Source organism: Pseudophryne corroboree, chromosome 4, assembly GCF_028390025.1.
Source record: "Pseudophryne corroboree isolate aPseCor3 chromosome 4, aPseCor3.hap2, whole genome shotgun sequence".
Classification (NCBI taxonomy): Eukaryota; Metazoa; Chordata; class Amphibia; order Anura; family Myobatrachidae; genus Pseudophryne; species Pseudophryne corroboree.
The window spans coordinates 718438851-718458736 of NC_086447.1; positions in this window are offsets into that span (position 1 = coordinate 718438851).

A 19886-nucleotide genomic window follows, 5' to 3' on the forward strand; every position below is an offset into this window, starting at 1 on the left:
TACAGGAACAGGTTTAAGTAAAAAGTAGCCAAGTAACATCAGTCCCGTCAGATAACCCGAGACATCTCAGGAAGAATGGCTAGTGAAGCTGCAATAGGCGATTTGAGGGAAGCAGATCAATATTACAGGAAGACTAGGAAACTGCAGTTGTTTGAGTTCTGCAAGCTAAATAAGATCCCCTGTAATGGAACTGAACAAAAGGAAGTGTTAATCAATCTACTATTGGAGTTTGACAGAGCTCACCCAGGGGAGATTGCTCTAAGTGATGAGGAGGAAGAGCAAATCCCAGCAGTGGGGACAAGAATGGGGAGAATGCAGAGACCAGAGGCAACTCCTGAAACATTGGAGCGGTGGATGAAAGCCCTAGGGGACAGAGCTACCTCTAGGGAGAGGGCAGGAGTAATACAAACTGTGCTGGGAGTAAATATCTACCCGGAGGGACCAGCTAGACAGGCGGTGCAAGAAGTAGAAAGTAGAAAGCCACATCTAAGATATGGAGATGTGCCCAGATTTAAGGAAGAAGAGATGGACATTGATACTCATCTGCAGGTTTTTGGGAAACTGATGACCGTGCACCAGATTGATGAGGAGGAGTGGGCTTGTTATGTGGGACCCAGTTTAACAGGCAAAGCTCAGCAAGCCTATCAATCTCTAGCAAATGAGGATGTGGGAAACTACCAACTGGTGAAGAAAGCCCTGCTGGCAAAATTCCAAGTCACCCCCGAATCCTATCGGGCAAAATTCCAGACTCTAAATCGTGGGGGGGATGACACCCATGCTGAATTTGCCAGACAACTGAAGAGAGCGTGCCAGCAATGGTGGGATGGACGACATGTGTATTCCCCTAAACAAATCCTGAATGAAGTGGTGCTGGAACAATTATTAAATAAAATGGCACCAGAGGTTCGAGAGTGGGTGGCTGACCGTAAACCTCCAAACCCAGAGTCAGCAGCCCGAATGGCAGATGAGTATCTTGCTTACCGGGTCAGATGGAAGGCACCCAGTGTACAGCAACAAGGAACACAGAGAATGGGAATGAGAGAGACCCAGAAAACCAGACCATTATCTGCCCCAGCTTACCAGAGGGATGCCGCACCTCCACACTCACTAGTGCAACAGTCCTATCCCCGCAGATGTTACCGATGTGATCAGCCAGGGCACATGCAAAAGGATTGCACCCGATCTCGAAGACCTTATGTGGGAGCTCGTCCTGCCCCAGTTAATGTGGTCTACCAACCAATGGGGGGATTTGAAAGGGAATATCCCCATCCTGATGCACCTGTGGTGATGGATGGTGTGTATGTGGTGGACCTGGTAGTGGGGGAGGGACGCCAAACTCCCAGAAACATGAAAGGTCATTTCCAGTCTGTCTGGGTGGATGACCAGGAGGTCCAGGGTTTGAGAGATTCAGGAGCCTCCCTTACCCTCATAGAACCTGACCTGGTGTCGATAGACAAGATCCTGGAGGACCAAAGGGTTAGAATCGCCACGGCAGGGAATCAAGTTCAGGATATCCCAGTAGCCCGAGTGCATCTGGACTGGGGGGCAGACCATGGCCCTGTGAATGTAGGAGTTCTTAGCGGACTGCCAGCAAAAGTAATTCTGGTAAATGACCTAGGACAGGGACTGGTCACACATTTTGTTCAAGTGGTGACCAGGAACCAAGCCCGGAGAATGACCCCCTCAACAGAGACAAACTCTGCATCTTTGTACACTCTGGGGCCCACTCTCACTCAGATCCAACACACTACTGCTTCTGAACCCAATCCACAGGTGGTGAGTATGCCCATCACTGAGAATTATATGTTTATACATAGGAGTACCGCAGTTGACCTGGGGGAGGTAGATAGAAGGGAATTCAGAAAGCTACAGAAAACTGATCCCACCTTAGCCAAACTTCGAAGTGCAGCAGATAGTGGGTTATCTGACTCTGAAGGGTATAAGGTAGGATGGGTGAACGGGCTGTTGTATAGAATTTCTCCTCATAGTGATGATCTGGACCATGGCAGTGCCTTAAAGCAATTGGTGGTTCCCCAAAGATATCGACAGCAGCTGTTGACCTTAGCCCATGACATACCAGCAGCTGGACACTTTGGGGTCAGGAAAACTCTTGCTCGAGTTTTGAGAAGTTTTTTTGGGCCCAAGGTATCCCATGATGTGAAGCATTATCGAGCCTCCTGTGATACCTGTCAGAGGTTAGGAGGTGTACCACAAAGAGCCCCTCTACATCCTTTACCCATAATTGAGGAACCCTTTCAGCGGGTAGCCGTAGATATAGTCGAGCCTCTTAAGATTCCTAGTCATTCAGGAAAAATATATATTCTTACCCTCATAGACTTTGCAACTCGATATCCCGAGGCTGTAGCACTCTCCTCTATAGATGCAGAGCATGTAGCTCAGGCCCTGAGTGACATATTTAGTAGACTGGGCTACCCCCAAGAGATTGTAATGGATCAGGGGGCCCAATTTCAGGGGGAATTGTTACAGACATTATGGGAAAAATTGGGAATACGTCCCTTAAGGACCACCCCCTATCACCCACAGACTAATGGATTATGTGAGAGATTTAATAGAACCCTCAAACACCTGTTGCAGGCTTATGTGCAATCAGAGGGGAGGGACTGGGAAAAGGCACTGCAGCAGCTCCTGTTTCATATAGGGAAGTGCCACAAGACTCTACTGGGTTTTCCCCCTTTCAATTGTTGTATGGCCACAGAGTCAAAGGACCACTGGATCTAGTCTGTGAAAGCTGGGAAGGAAGCTTTATTGATCATGGTAAACCCATCCTGCAGTATGTGGCATAGATGCGGGAAAGGATGGCGAGGTTAATGGCCTTAACACAAAAAATTTCCAAGGGACACAGGCCCGCCAATCTGAATGGTATTATCTGAATGCCAGACTCAGGGAATTACACGAGGGACAGAAAGTAATGGTGCTTATTCCTGTACATAGGAATAAATTACAGGCTACCTGGGATGGCCCTTATACTGTGATAAAACAGTCAGGCCCAGTGAATTACATTGTTGCCCTGGATAAGGCTGGCCGACAAGTCAGACATTTCCACATTAATCGTCTCAAAGCTTATGTGGAAAGAAACTTAGCAGCAATGGTAGTATGTTATCCCCCCATGGAGGCCCCTGAGTTAGACCCCTTGCCTGATTTGTTAGAGGGATGCAAGAAGGGCAAAGGATTGGAGGCAGTCCAATATGGGGAAAAACTTAGTGTTGCCCAACGTCAGGACATGGGAGAGGTGTTAATGGCCCAGGATTTGAAATTTACATGTATCCCAAGGACCACCACCCTCACTCAGCATGTGGTAGATACAGGGGAGGTCAAGCCCATCCGGCAAAAACCATACCGAGTCACGCCTGAGGTAGCAGGTAGCCTCAAAAGGGAGATTGATGAGATGCTGGCATTAGGGGTTATTGTGAAGTCCAATAGTCCATGGGCAGCTGGGGTAGTCTTAGTTCCCAAGAAGGATGGGACCACCAGGTTCTGTGTGGATTACCGATATTTGAATGAGGTGACTGTCACAGATGCATATCCCATGCCCCGGGTGGAAGAGTTGTTGGAGAGATTAGGGGGAGCCACCTATGTAACCACTCTAGATCTTAGCAAAGGATACTGGCAGGTCCCCTTAAGTCCTGAGGCCCAAGAAAAATCTGCGTTTACCACTCCATTTGTGCTTTATCATTTTTTGTCTATGCCCTTTGGCATGAAGAATGCCCCGGCCACTTTTCAAAGAGCTATAGATGTAATGCTGGAAGGGTGTCAGGATTTTGCACAAGCATACCTAGATGACATAGCTATATTTAGTTCTTACTGGGAAGACCATCTATCACATGTGGCCGAGGTCCTCAGGCGTATTCAGCAGGTTGGGTTAACCATCCATCCTGATAAATGCCAAATAGGAATGGCTGAGGTGCAATATCTGGGGCACCGAGTGGGAGGAGGTAAGATAAGACCAGAGCCAGCTAAAGTGGAAGCCATTCTAAACTGGCCAAGACCTTCCCATCAGAAACAAGTTAGAGCATTTTTAGGACTAGCGGGCTACTATAGGAGGCTCGTTCCCCAATACAGCACATTGACCAAACCTTTGACTGACCTGACCAAAAAGAAATATGCTAGACAGGTTGCATGGTCCCCTGAGTGTGAGAGTGCATTTGTGGCCCTGAAAGAAGCCCTCTCCAGTGCCCCAGTACTAGCTGCCCTCGACTTCTCCAAGAAGTTCATTGTTCAAACTGACGCCTCTGGTTGTGGTTTGGGAGCAGTTTTAAGACAAGTGGGGGAGGATGGCGTGACCACCCTGTGGTATATTTGTCCCGTAAACTGGTGGATCGGGAAGTGGCTTTTTGCCACCATTGAGAAAGAATGCCTGGCCATTGTGTGGGTCTTGAAAAAGTTACAACCGTACCTTTATGGACGAGAATTTATGGTGGTGACTGACCACAATCCACTTCATTGGTTACAAAAGACAGCTGGGGACAATGGGCGATTACTACGATGGAGTCTTGCCTTGCAAAGTTTTAACTTCTCCATCTCTCACAAAAAGGGCCATGAGCACACCAACGCCGATGGATTATCTAGGAGAGAAGAAGGAAACAGCATCGCACCTGGTAAAGGTCACATGGCTGGTCCAGGAAAAGGATCCAACCCTGCTCCCTTGATTTAAGAAGAGGGAGGTATGTGACAGAATCTACTGTCCAAGGTTCATTCTGACTATGTTGTAGTACAGAATTGAACCATCAGCTATTGTTCTTAAACAGGGCCAGGTGTGATGTGTTATGCTGGACCAGTCACTAGACACTAATAACAGGAAGCTGAGAGCAGTTGGAGCCCTATGAGGTCACAAATGACTATAAAAGGTTAAAACAGGGAGTGACTGGCTATCTTCCCCATCACCAAGGGATTAATTGCATCAAGATCCCATTGTTCTCCCCTAGGACTGAGTCAGACACTGGGGCATGAGAACAGCAGGGGGGATCTCTGCATGGCTCATCTCTTTTACAGACCCTCATTGAGCTCTTCCAATCAGGAGGGACTTTGGTGGTGGAAATTGGAATGTTGTTTAAAAAGGGAATGCAAGAGATCTCCAGGGTGTGTGTGACTTTGGCTTCTAAAAGCTACTAGTCCTGGAGTCTCAGCTCCTGCTAGTGTGCTGAGGATTTTGCCTGGGAGCATTGTGGCTACTGGATTACCAACTTTTCTCCGGATTTGCAGACTTGTTGGCTCTGCTGTATGAACACTGCTTGAAACTCCTGTGATCCTACACAATTATACTACATCCGGACAAGAGCATGTGGGAAAGTGCTGGGAAGTCTGACGGTAAACTGCTGTTTATTGGTACCTGTTGTTCTGGGGTTAATTTCAAATGTGTTTATCTTATAGTTGATTTAGAGAGCTTGTACTAAGTAAATCCCTAATAAATATATGGTTATATCTTTATCTGTCTCCTGTCTGCGTGACCTGACCCAGAAATCCTGGAGTACACTCTGAGTTTATGCTCTAATACTCCTGGTCTTCACAGCAGATCTTGCCATGGGCAAGCAGGACTTTTGCCCAGGGCGCCGCCTTCCGAAGGGCGCTGCACCATGGCAAGATCCGCTACTGTGCTCCCCGCTGGTCCCCCGCTGTGAATGTTGCTGTGCGGTGCGCAATGATGTCATTGCGCACCGCACAGCATTGTGGGACTGACAGACGCTAGGGGTCATATTTGTCCTCTAGTGTCTGTGTATGCTGTGCTATGGGGGAGACGTCATGACGTCTCTCCCATAGCTCCGAGGAGAGAAGCGGCGCCGGTGGAGGTCTGCAGCGGTCAGGAGCGGGGATTGTAAGTATTTTTTGTGTGTGTAAGTGGCGCTATGCTACTGGGGGCACAACTCTACAGGGGGCGTAACTGACCACACCCCCTGTATGAAGCCACGCCCTATTCTCTGCCAGGGCGCCAAAATACCTAGAACCGGCGCTGTGTCCCGGGGCCCCTTTATTCAGCCCAATGCCCCTTTCTATAGTCTAGTTTTCACCCCCCCCCCCATCTCCCACCATTTGTGCAATAAAGGAGTAATTAGCAGAAATTACAGGTTCACTATGAATTGCCGGGGACGGGACCCGGCTGTCATGATCCCGACAGCAGGATCCTATCCGCCAAAATGCCGGCAGCGAGGCGAGTGCTAGAAAGCCCCTTGCAGGCTCGCTATGCTCACCATGCTGCAGGCATGGTGGCTCGCTGCTCTCTCCACAGTTATACTCTCCCTCTATGGGTGTCGTAGACATAGTCTGAAATCCGACGTCGGCACTGTGACTGCCGGGTTATTTAATTATTTACAGTTTCTTATATAGCGCAGCATATTCCGTTGCACTTTACAATTGGAAACAACGATGATAAACAAACTGGGTAATAACAGACAGACATAGAGGTAGGATCCCGACTAGCTGTGGTCTAACCGCTTGTCAATTACTGCTCCAGGTCCTACATGCTGAGTGCAATATAGAACACCCCCTACTACCCGTGGGACATTAATGCTGCTGCTGATAGCACCGCCCTCCCCTACCGCTGGAGGATGGATAGGGGCCCCAGTGCATTGCTTTGTCCAGGGGCCTACACTGCTGTTAAGATGGCCTTGATTACTGGGGCACGGCAAAGCTGTCGGCGCCCCTGGCAGCAAGTAAATGTAAACCAGTATATGGAGTCAAGTCAGGCATCACACATCATACTCATAAATTAAGCCAAAAGGGCCAGAAGAGGTAGATGTCAACAGGCAAGAGGTAGATGCCCAAACTTATTCAAAAGCTACCAGAGTTTATTATTGCATGTAGACAACCACACCCTATCCTTAAATACCAAAATGCAAGTTCTGCGATATTGGTCTGCAAAAATTTTAGCTTAAGATGAAGCTCGTATTAAAGCTGCATAAACTTTATGCTAGATGGACCCAGGGCCGGAGCAAGGTTTCTCGGCATCCTAGGCAAAAGTTCAGCCTGCTGCCCCCCACCCCAAACCACACAGAGTCTCATACCTCCCAACTTTTAATCTTTCCAAGTCGGGACACTCGGCGCATCGTAGCCGCGCACATCCTGAAAAGGGGGCGTGGCCTCGGGTGTGAGGGACGTGGATACGACCGAGTGGGCGTGGCTACGCACCGAGGGTCCATTTACGTCATTTTGGGAGCGTGCCCAGCGCTCCCTGAACAGCTGGGCAGCCCCCAGCTCACTCCCCGCACTGAATAGATGTTGTACGCGTGCGCACAGCATCTATTTAGAGATCACTCGCTGCTTTGCAGAGCAGAGCAGTGGGTGATCAAAGCCTGGTAGTACATACCATCCAGCTGACTCTTAGTGAGAACTTCAGGACAGATTGCTGCTGTAATGCTACAGGCGTTCTACCCAGGGTGCGCAAGAACTGCTAGACCAGGGCTGGATTAAGCCTTCAGGAGGCCCAGGGCACCTTAGACAGGGGATAGATAGATAGATAGATAGATAGATAGATAGATAGATAGATAGATAGATAGATAGATAATAGACAGGGGATAGATAGATAGATAGATAGATAGATAGATAGATAGATAGATAGATAGATAGATAGATAGATAGATAGATATACACACACATACACATACAGTTGTCAAAGTGGAAATTTTGAAGTGGGGGTATGGAAAAGTGAAGGTTGCAATTATGCGCACGCCAAAGGTGCGCGTGCTCCAGGAAAAGGGCGAGTGGCCACTCAAAAGGGGGAGGGTGTCCTTCAATGTAGTAGGACCCCTTATACTATCTAGTACTGGTGCCCCTTTCACTTTATACCACACAGTATGAGCCGAAATTCACATTACAGCACACGGAATGAGCCGAAATTCACATTATAGCACACGGAATGAGCCGAAATTCATATTATAGCACACGGAATGAGCCGAAATTCACATTATAGCACACGGTATGAGCCAAAATTCACATTATAGCACACGGTATGAGCACAAATTCACATTATAGCACACAGTATGAGCCAAAATTCACATTATAGCACACGGTATGAGCCAAAATTCACATTATAGCACACGGTATGAGCTAAAATTCACATTATAGCACACGGTATGAGACGAAATTCACATTACAGCACCCGTTATGAGCCGAAATTCCCATTATAGCTCACGGAATGAGCCGAAACATGGGGGACAGGGTGTCACACACGCAGTGGGTGTACAGAGCACCATAAGGGCACAGGGTGTCATAACACAGGGCAACAGGGGTAGGGGAGCACTGGGTGATACACACACAAAGGCAGCGGGGGGCAGGGGGGCACAAGATGTTACGCACACAGAGGCAGGGTACACACACATGGGGAATGGGGAGGCAGGAGGGCACAGGGCTTTCCAGCAGTCACTCACCGCCGCCATGTCCAGTCAACCTTAGCTTGAGCTGCAGGGTATCACTGTCAACAAGGGAGTCCTGCGGCGCGGACCCAGCACAGCCCGAAGAGGAGGCTGGCAGCAGGAGGATCCGAGCGCCAGCGTCTATGCAGCCCCATGGTGACGCAGCCGCCGGTTGAGTAATTGGAGGAATCAAGGCACTCTGCATGAGTGGCTGCTGGAGTAGGGAGGGTGAGTGTGTGTCCGCTGTAACTTCTGGGGAGTAGTGTGAGTGGCTCACAGCTCCGGCACCAACCGTCGTGACTGGAAGCAGCGGTGGGGGGAACATGAGCACGCTCGGCCATAGCAGGAGTGTGATTAAAAAAACAAAAAATCTTTCCGTTCTGTGGAGAAGTGCCGGTATGCCATACCGCCGCATACCGGCCCACTTCGACATATATATATATATATATATATATATATACACACATACACACACAGCAGATGGATACATACATACATACACAATAATATGCATATATGATGTCTCCATATGTTTAAGATTGAAATACGTTATACAAATAAATCCCTTACATGGGAACAGCATGAGCAGCAGCAGCGTTGCACAGTGGAGGGACAGAGATCAGTGGAGGGACAGAGATCAACCTGCACAGCAAGGACGGAGGATACTCCCTCTGCATTGCAGTCTACACAACCTGCGATTCGCGGGTGTTTGAAGAGGGGCGGAGCCAGTGCTCAAGGGGCGGGGCTTAATCGCGGGTCGCGGCCGGTGACCCGTTACAGAAAAAAAAATTGGTCTGTCAGGGGGGGTTTCTGGGTACTCAGAACCCCCCCTGCCCCCGCCCCCTGCGTGCGTCACTGCTTTGTACTTGTGGTGTGGGGCGGGAGTATAACGGGCGCTACCGCGGAGAGGAGCGGAAGACAGTTGCTATAGCAACTGTAACAATATCCGGCAGGACGCTGCTTAGTCTATGTGCATAGAGCCGCTGCCGACGGGTTACACAGCCGCTCACACTGTCCGCGCTAAAGGGATGCCGCGAGCGCCCAACTGTTATCAGCCGCCAGCACGGACAGTGTGAGTGTACCCCATCGGCAGCAGCTCTATGCATATAGAGTAAGCAGCGTGCTGCCGGATATTGTTACAGTTGCTATAGCAACTGTCTTCCGCTCCTCTCAGCAGTAACGCCTGTCATATTCCTCTTAAGGAAGAAGCATTCATCTGCAGCGTGAGCTGCCGCCCACAAGTGGCCGGCGCCCATAGGCAGCTGCCTAAAGCTGCCTAGTGGTGATGCCGGCCCTGGATGGACCTCAAACATAACTATATTGATCTATCTTCCGGGTGTTTGGAGTGAAGAAGAATTAAAAAAAAAGGGTTGGCTATAGGATATACACTGAAAAACACAAGTAGCAAAATTGCAAAATATAATAGCTGCAAGATGCAGGCTGTTCTGGAATTCCTGCGAGCCTGTCTGTATTTTTAAAGTGGCAAACAAATACTAGGCAAAACCAAGTTGGTTTTGCCTTGTAAATGATTGCCACTTTAAAAATACAGGCAAACTCACAGGAATTCCAGGGCACCCTGCATTTTGCAGCTATTACATCTTTCCCAAGAATGGAGAAGTTTTTGATCAAGCATTTGATTTGCTCAAAAGTTTTTATAGGCAACTCAGTCCAGGGTAAAGATTCTGCCCAGTTGTTTTGTAACGTCTGCAGGGGCTTATTTACTCTCTCAGTCTGTCTATTAGACAGAGATAATAGGCCCACAATAACTGAGATGAAATGTCTGCTGTAAGACCTGCTAAAAGCAACAAGGTAGGTATGACTGGTGTTTTAATTGGAACTTCATTATGAATTGGAAGGCAACGTCTTTGAAGTTATTTTAAATTATTGTGATCTGTGAACACTGTGATTGCATGGTTGCTCCCCCCAGCCAATGCGTCCAGTCTTCAAAGGATCATTTGATGGAAAGAAGCTCTTCATTCCCAACATTGTATTCAGATTTAGCTGTGGAAAATGTATTAGAAAAGAATGAAAAGAGAATTTTTTTTTTTTTGACTGTGTCTGTCTCAGACAGGGTTACCCCTGCATCAGAAGTGTCTACATAGATAATAAAATGTAAGCTTGTAATGAAATCTCGGAGCACTGATGTAGTAATGATGGCTTGCTTCAATGTAGCAAAAGCTCTTAGGGCCTGAAAAGACTATACAGTTAAATAGTTTCCCTTCTGGGGAGTGCAGACATAGGAGCGGGCAAAACAGATAAAGAACATATGAACCTTCTACTATATAATAATAAGAAAAAACGAGGAACCTCTAAATCGCCATGAAGCTAGTTGGTTGAACCTAGTCATTAAAGCCTGGAGCTTACTTGGATCCACGGGAACCCCCCCAAGGGAGACTAAAGGCCTAATTCAGACCTGATCGCTGCTGTGCATTTTTGCACAGCAACCGATCACGTCTGAACTGCGCATGCGTTGGCGCCGCAGTGCGCCGATGCATGCCAGACAGCTGAAAGCCATCTCAGCCCTGCGATCGCCTCTGCCTGATTGACAGGCAGAGGCGGTCACTAGGCGGGAGGGGGCGGGCCGGCGGCATTTGGCCACCGTTTTAGGGGCACAGTCCGGACAATGCAGGCGTACCCGGACCGTGTGGGAGGGGAGGCCGCGGTGGCTGCGTGACATCATACACGGCCACTGCGACCCAGACAGCGAGGAGTACCTCCCTGCCAGGTAGGTACCGTGTTTTTTTATATGTCTATTAAGTGCATTTTTTATATTTATACCCCCGGGAGGTTTATACATTTTTAATAAATATTAATCATCTATATTCACTGTTGTCATATGTATTGTTAAGCACTACCTGAATATTATATACATTGTAGCTGCCTGCAGATGAATGCATTGTGATGTTACAGAGGTACTGTAAAACTGACTGCAGATGAAAGCAATTTGATCTCACAGAGGTACTGATGAATGCTCCCAATAGCTGCGCCGCTAAAAGACATTCCCCCAGTAGCAGTGCCGCTTATACATATAATGGCCACAGTAGCAGCACTGCTTATGGACATAATGCCCCCAGTAGCAGTGCCACATACACATAATGGTCACAGTAGCAACGCCGCTAATACACGTAGTGCCCCCAGTAGCAGTGCCACTTATACGCATAGTGTCCCAGAAGCAGTGCCACTTATACAAATACTTCTACCAGTACCAATACTACTTATGCACATAGCGACCCCAATAATAGCGCCGCTTATACATATAGTGCCCTCAGTAGGTAAATCTGGCTGGCCATCTCTGTGGCAGCCTCCTCTATTTCTTCATAGCAGCCTGGTCCCCTATAGCTCTACCCCCTCTGTCCCATGTAGCTCTGCCCTCTTTCAGATACAGAACACTGCCGCTTTGACAGAGAGTGGGGGACGTACACTTCTATCTACCGGTGCCACTGCTTCTGCATGTCATACAGTGTGACAGGTGAAGCGACAGCTGACAGCATCAGGGACATCAGCAGGGATGCTGAGCTGGGAGAGCACCTCTTCAGCCTGGTGCCTCCCTGCTTTGCATCCAATTGCAGAGCATGTAGTACCAGGCCTGATTATGATATCACAGTGGTACTGTCTAACTGCCTGCAGCTGAATGCATTGTGATGTCACAGAGAGCTACAGTTTAACTCCCTGCAGGTGAATGCATTGTGATGTCACAGAGGTACTGTCTAGCTGCCTGCAACTGAAGGTATTGTGATGTCACAGAGGAACTGTATAACTGTCTGCAGCTGAATTCATTGTGATGTCACAGAGGTACTATTTAGCTGTCTGGAGCTGAATGCACTGTGATGTCACAGAGGTAATTTCTAACTAACTGCAGCTGAATGCATTGTAATGTCACAGAGATACTGTATTGCTGCCTGCAGCTGATTGCATTGTGATGTCACAATGGCACTGTCCAGCTGACTGCAGCTGAATGCATTGTTATGTCATAGAGTTACTGTCTAGGTGACTGCAGTTAAATACATTTTGATGTCACAGTGGTACTGTCTAACTAACTGCAGCTGAATGCATAGTGATGTCATAGAGATACTATTTTAGTGCCTGCAGCTGAATGCATTGTGATGTCACAGTGGTGCTGTACAGCTGACTGCAGCTAAATGCATTGCTATGGCATAGAGTTACTGTCTAGGTGCCTGCAGCTGGATGCATTTTGAGGTCACAGTGGTACTATCTAGCCACTTGCAGCTGAATGCATTGTGATGTCACAAAGGTACTGTGTAACTAACTGCAGCTGAATGCATTGTGATGTCACAGAGGTACTGTATAACTGTCTGCAGATGAATGCATTGTGATACCACAGAGGTACTGTTTAGCTGCCTGCAGCTGAATGCACTGTGATGTCACAGAGGTACTTTCTAACGGGTGGTAGTCATGTGACCGCCGGTCGGCTGACCGACAGTCACATGACCTCCTCCGTGAGCCCGACGGCTCACTATCCCGATGGTCGGCATGCCGACCAACAGGGACTATTTCCACTCGTGGGTGTCCTCGACACCCATAGAGTGGGAATAGAACCCGTGGTGATCGCAGGTCGCCACCGAGCCCGCAGCGTGGCGAGCGCAGCGAGCCCGCAAGGGGCTTGCTGCACTCGCCCCTCCCCGCCGGGATCCCGGCGTCGGTATGCTGCCGGGATCCCGGCGTCGGTAAGGTGACCGGCAGTCAGGAGACCGCCGGTCACCCGTACTACACCCCTTTCTGACTAACTACAGCTGAATGCATTGTGATGTCACAAAGATAGTGTCCAGCTGACAGCAGCTAAATGCATTGTTGTGTCATAGACTTACTTTCAAGGTGCCTGCAGCTGAATGCATTTGATGTCACATTGGTACTATCTAGCTGCCTGCAGCTGAATGTATTGTTAAGTCAAAGAGGTACTGTTTCGCTGCCTACAGCTGAAAGCATTGTGATGTCACAGTGGTATTATCTAGCTGTCTGCAGCTGAACGCATTGTGATATCACAGATGTATTGTCTAGCTGCCTGCAGCTGAATGCATTGTGATATCACAGTGCTATTGTCTAACTGTCTGTAGCTGAATGCACTGTGATGTCACAGAGGTACTGTCTAGTTGCCTGAAGATGAATGCATTGTGATGTCACAGATGTACTGTTTAGCTGCCTGCATCTGAATGCATTGTAATGTCACAAAGGTATTGTCTAGCTGCCTGCAAATGAATGCATTATGATGTCACAGTGGTATTATCTAGCTGTCTGTATCTGAATGCATTGTGATGTCACAGAGGTACTGTTTATCTGCCTGCAGATAAATGGATTGTTAAATCACAGAGGTGCTGTTTAGCTCCCTGCAGCTGAATGCATTGTGATGTCACAGCGGTACTGTCTAGCTGCCTTCAGCTGATTAAATTGTGATGTCATAGAGGTACTGTATAACTGTCTGCAGATGAATTCATTGTGATACCTCAGAGATACTGATTTGCTGCATGCAGCTGAATGCATCGTGATGTCACAAATGTAGTGTCCATCTGACTGCAGCTGAATGCATTGTTGTGTCATAGAGTTACTGTCTAGGTGCCTGCAGCTGAATGGATATGATGTCACATTGATACTATCTAGCTGCCTGCAGCTGAATGTATTATTAAGTAAAAGAGGTACGGTTTAGCTGCTTGCAGCTGAATGCATTGTGATGTCACAGTGGTATTATCTAGCTGTCTGCAGCTGAATGCATTGTGATGTCACAGAGGTATTGTCTAGCTGCCTGCAGCTGAATGCATTGTGATATCACAGAAGTATTGTCTAGCTGCCTGCATCTGAATGCATTGTGATATCACAGTGCTACTGTCTAACTGTCTGTAGCTGAATGCACTGTGATGTCAGAGAGGTACTGTCTAGTTGCCTGAAGATGAATGCATTTTGATGTCACAGATGTACTGTTTAGCTGCCTGCATCTGAATGCATTGTGATGTCACAATGGTACTGTCTAGATGCCTGCAGCTTAATGCATTGTGATGTCACAGAGGTAAAGTCTAACTGTCTGCAGCTGAATACATTGTGATGTCACAAAGGTGCTGCCTGCGGCTAAATGCATTTTTATGTCACAGTGGCACTGTCTAGCTGCATGCAGCTGAATGCATTGTGATGTTACAGATGTACCGACTAGCTGCCTGCAACTGAATGCATTGTAATATCACAGTGGTACTCACTGTCTGTAGCTGAATGCACTGTGATGTCACAGAGGTACTGTCTAGCTGCCTACAGTTGAATGCATTGTGATGTCACAGAGGTGCTGTCTAGCTGCCTGCAGCTGAATGCATGTGAATGGCACAGAGATAAGGTCTAACTGCCTGCGGCTGAATGAATTGTATTCTCACAGAGGTGCTGTCTAGCTTCCTATAGCTGAGTGCATTGTGATGACACAGTGGTACTGTCTACTTATCTGCAGCTGAATGCATTGTGATTTGACAGAGGTTCTGTTTAGCTGCCTGCAGATAAATGGATTGTTAAATCACAGAGGTACTGTTTAGTTTCCTGCAGCTGAATGCATTGTGATGTCACAGCGGTACTGTCTAGCTGCCTGCAGCTGAATGCATTGTGATGTCACAGACGTACTGTTTAACTAACTGCAGCTGAATGCATTGTGAAGTCACAGAGGTACTGTTTAGCTCCCTGCAGCTGAATGCATTGTGATGTCACAGCAGTACTGCCTAGCTGCCTGCAGCTGAAAACACTGTGATGTCACATAAGGTACTGTATAACTGTCTGCACTCTGCAGCTGAATTCTTTGTGATGTCACAGAGGTACTGTTTAGCTGACTGCAGTTGAATGCACTGTGATGTCACAGAGATACTTTCTAACTAACTGCAGCTGAATGCATTGTAATGTCACAGAGATACTGTCTTGCTGCCTGCAGCTGAATGCATTGTGATGTCACAATGGTACTGTCCAGCTGACTGCAGCTAAAAGCATTGTTATTTCATAGAGTTACTGTATAGGTGCCTGCAGCTGAATTCATTTTGATGTGCCAGTGGTACTGTCTAACTGCAGATGAATGCATTGTAATGTCACAGAGTTACTCTTTGCTGCCTGCAGCTGAATGCATTGTGATGTCACAGTGGTACTGTCCAGATGACTGCATTGTGATGTGATAGAGTTACTGTATAGGTGCCTGCAGCTGAATGCATTTCGATATCACAGTGGTACTATCTAGCTGCCTGCAGCTGAATGAATTGTGATGTTACAGAGGTACTGTCTAACTAACTGCAGCTGAATGCATTATAATGTCACAGAGGTACTTTTTATCTGCCTGCAGATAAATTGATTGTTAAATCACAGAGGTACTGTTTAGCTCCATGCAACTGAAATATTGTGATGTCACAGCAGTACTCTCTAGCTGCCTGCAGCTGAATGCATTGTGATGTCACAGATGTACTGTCTAACTGTCCTCAGCTGAATGGATTCTGATGTCACAGAGGTACTGTTTAGCTGCTACAGCTGATTGCATTGTGAGGTCACAGACGTACTGTCCAGCTGTCTGCAGCTGAATGCATTGTTATGTCATAAAGTTACTGTCTAGGTGCCTGCAGCTGAATGCATTGTGATGTCACAGTTGTACTGTCTAGCTGCCTGCACATGAATTCATTGTGATGTCAGATAGGTAAAGTCTAACTGTCTGCAGCTGAATGCATTGTGATGTTACAGATGTACGGACTAGCTGCCTGCAACTAAATGCATTGTAATATTACAGTGGTACTCACTGTCTGTAGCTGAATGCACTGTGATGTCACAGAGGTACTGTCTAGCTGCTTGCAGTTGAATGCATTGTGATGTCACAGAGGTGCTGTCTAGCTACCTGTGGCTGAATGCATTTGAATGTCACAGAGGTAAGGTATAACTGCCTGCAGCTGAATGCATAATGATGTTCCAAAGATACTGTTTTGCTGCCTGCAGCTGAATGAATTGTATTCTCACAGAGGTGCTGTCTAGCTTCCTATAGCTGAGTGCATTGTGATGACACAGAGGTTCTGTTTAGCTGCCTGCAGATAAATGGATTGTTAAATCACAGAGGTACTGTTTAGTTTCCTGCAGCTGAATGCATTGTGATGTCACAGAGGTACTGTTTAGCTCCCTGCAGCTGAATGCATTGTGATGTCACAGCAGTACTGCCTAGCTACCTGCAGCTGAAAACACTGTGATGTCACAGAGGAACTGTATAACTGTCTGCAGCTGAATTCATTGTGATGTCACAGAGGTACTGTTTACCTGACTGCAGTTTAATGCACTGTGATGTTACAGAGATACTTTCTAACTAACTGCAGTTGAATGCATTGTAATGTCACAGAGATACTGTTTTGCTGCCTGCAGCTGAATGCATTGTGATGTCACAATGGTACTGTCCAGCTGACTGCAGCTAAAAGCATTGTTATTTCATAGAGTTACTGTCTAGGTGCCTGCTACTGAATTCATTTTGATGTCCCAATGGTACTGTCTAACTGCAGATGAATGCATTGTAATGTCACAGAGATACTCTTTTGCTGCCTGCAGCTGAATGCATTGTGATGTCACAGTGGTACTGTCCAACTGACTGCATAGAGTTAGGGTCTAGGTGCCTGCAGCTGAATGCATTTTGATATCACAGTAGTACTATCTAGCTGCCTGCAGCTGAATGCATTGTGATGTTACAGAGGTACTGTCTAACTAACTGCAGCTGAATGCATTATAATGTCACAGAGGTACTGTTTATCTGCCTGCAGATAAATGGATTGTTAAATCACAGAGGTACTGTTTAGCTCCATACAACTGAAATATTGTGATGTCACAGCGGTACTGTCTAGCTGCCTGCAGCTGATTGCATTGTGATGTCACAGATGTACTGTCTAACTGTCTTCTGCTGAATGGATTGTGATGTCACAGAGGTACTGTTTAGCTGCTACAGCTGATTGCATTGTGAGGTCACAGACGTACTGTCCAGCTGTCTGCAGCTGAATGCATTGTTAGGTCATAAAGTTACTGTCTAGGTGCCTGCAGCTGAAAGCATTGTGATGTCACAGTTGCACTGTCTAGGTGCCTGCAGATGAATTCATTGTGATGTCAGATAGGTAAAGTCTAACTGTCTGCAGCTGAATGCATTGTGATGTTACAGATGTACTGACTAGCTGCCTGCAACTGAATGCATTGTAATATCACAGTGGTAGTCACTGTCTGTAGCTGAATGCACTGTGATGTCACAGAGGTACTGTCTAGCTGCCTGCAGTTGAATGCATTGTGATGTCACAGAGGTGCTGTCTAGCTGCCTGCAGCTGAATGCATTTGAATGTTACAGAGGTAAGGTCTAACTGCCTGCGGCTGAATGCATTATGATGTTCCAAAGATACTGTTTTGCTGCCTGCAGCTGAATGAATTGTATTCTCACAGAGGTGCTGTCTAGCTTCCTATAGCTGAGTGCATTGTGATGACACAGTGGTACTGTCTACTTATCTGCAGCTGAATGCATTGTGATGTCACAGAGGTACTGTCTAGCTGCCTGCAGATGAATGCATTGTGATGTCACAAAGGTGCTGTCTAGCTGCCTGTGGCTGTATGCATTGTGATATGACAGCGGTACTGTCTAGCTGCATGTAGCTGAATGCATTGTGAAGTCACAGAGGTACTGTTTAGCTCCCTGCAGCTGAAAGCATTGTGATGTCACAGTAGTACTGTCTAGCTACCTGCAGCTGAAAACAATGTGATGTCACAGAGGAACTGTATAACTGTCTGCAGCTGTATTCATTGTGATGTCACAGAGGTACTGTTTAGCTGACTGCAGTTTAATGCACTGTGATGTCACAGAGATACTTTCTAACTAACTGCAGCTGAATGCATTGTAATGTCACAGAGATACTGTTTTGCTGCCTGCAGCTGAATGCATTGTGATGTCACAATGGTACTGTCCAGCTGACTGCAGCTAAAAGCATTGTTATTTCATAGAGTTACTGTCTAGGTGCCTGCTGCTGAATTAATTTTGATATCCCAATGGTACTGTCTAACTGCAGATGAATGCATTGTAATTAGAGATGAGCGCCTGAAATTTTTCGGGTTTTGTGTTTTGGTTTTGGGTTCGGTTCCGCGGCCGTGTTTTGGGTTCGACCGCGTTTTGGCAAAACCTCACCGAATTTTTTTTGTCGGATTCGGGTGTGTTTTGGATTCGGGTGTTTTTTTCAAAAAACCCTAAAAAACAGCTTAAATCATAGAATTTGGGGGTCATTTTGATCCCATATTATTATTAACCTCAAAAACCATAATTTCCACTCATTTTCAGTCTATTCTGAATACCTCACACCTCACAATATTATTTTTAGTCCTAAAATTTGCACCAAGGTCGCTGGATGACTAAGCTAAGCGACACTAGTGGCCGACACAAACACCTGGCCCATCTAGGAGTGGCACTGCAGTGTCACGCAGGATGTCCCTTCCAAAAAACCCTCCCCAATCAGCACATGACGCAAAGAAAAAAAGAGGCGCAATGAGGTAGCTGACTGTGTGAGTAAGATAAGCGACCCTAGTGGCCGACACAAACACCGGGCCCATTTAGGAGTGGCACTGCAGTGTCACGCAGGATGTCCCTTCCAAAAAACCCTCCCCAATCAGCACATGACGCAAAGAAAAAAAGAGGCGCAATGAGGTAGCTGACTGTGTGAGTAAGATTAGCGACCCTAGTGGCCGACACAAACACCGGGCCCATTTAGGAGTGGCACTGCAGTGTCACGCAGGATGTCCCTTCCAAAAAACCCTCCCCAATCAGCACATGACGCAAAGAAAAAAAGAGGCGCAATGAGGTAGCTGACTGTGTGAGTAAGATTAGCGACCCTAGTGGCCGACACAAACACCGGGCCCATTTAGGAGTGGCACTGCAGTGTCACGCAGGATGTCCCTTCCAAAAAACCCTCCCCAATCAGCACATGACGCAAAGAAAAAAAGAGGCGCAATGAGGTAGCTGACTGTGTGAGTAAGATTAGCGACCCTAGTGGCCGACACAAACACCGGGCCCATTTAGGAGTGGCACTGCAGTGTCACGCAGGATGTCCCTTCCAAAAAACCCTCCCCAATCAGCACATGACGCAAAGAAAAAAAGAGGCGCAATGAGGTAGCTGACTGTGTGAGTAAGATTAGCGACCCTAGTGGCCGACCCAAACACCGGGCCCATTTAGGAGTGGCACTGCAGTGTCACGCAGGATGTCCCTTCCAAAAAACCCTCCCCAATCAGCATATGACGCAAAGAAAAAAAGAGGCGCAATGAGGTAGCTGACTGTGTGAGTAAGATTAGCGACCCTAGTGGCCGACACAAACACCGGGCCCATTTAGGAGTGGCACTGCAGTGTCACGCAGGATGTCCCTTCCAAAAAACCCTCCCCAATCAGCACATGACGCAAAGAAAAAAAGAGGCGCAATGAGGTAGCTGACTGTGTGAGTAAGATTAGCGACCCTAGTGGCCGACACAAACACCGGGCCCATTTAGGAGTGGCACTGCAGTGTCACGCAGGATGTCCCTTC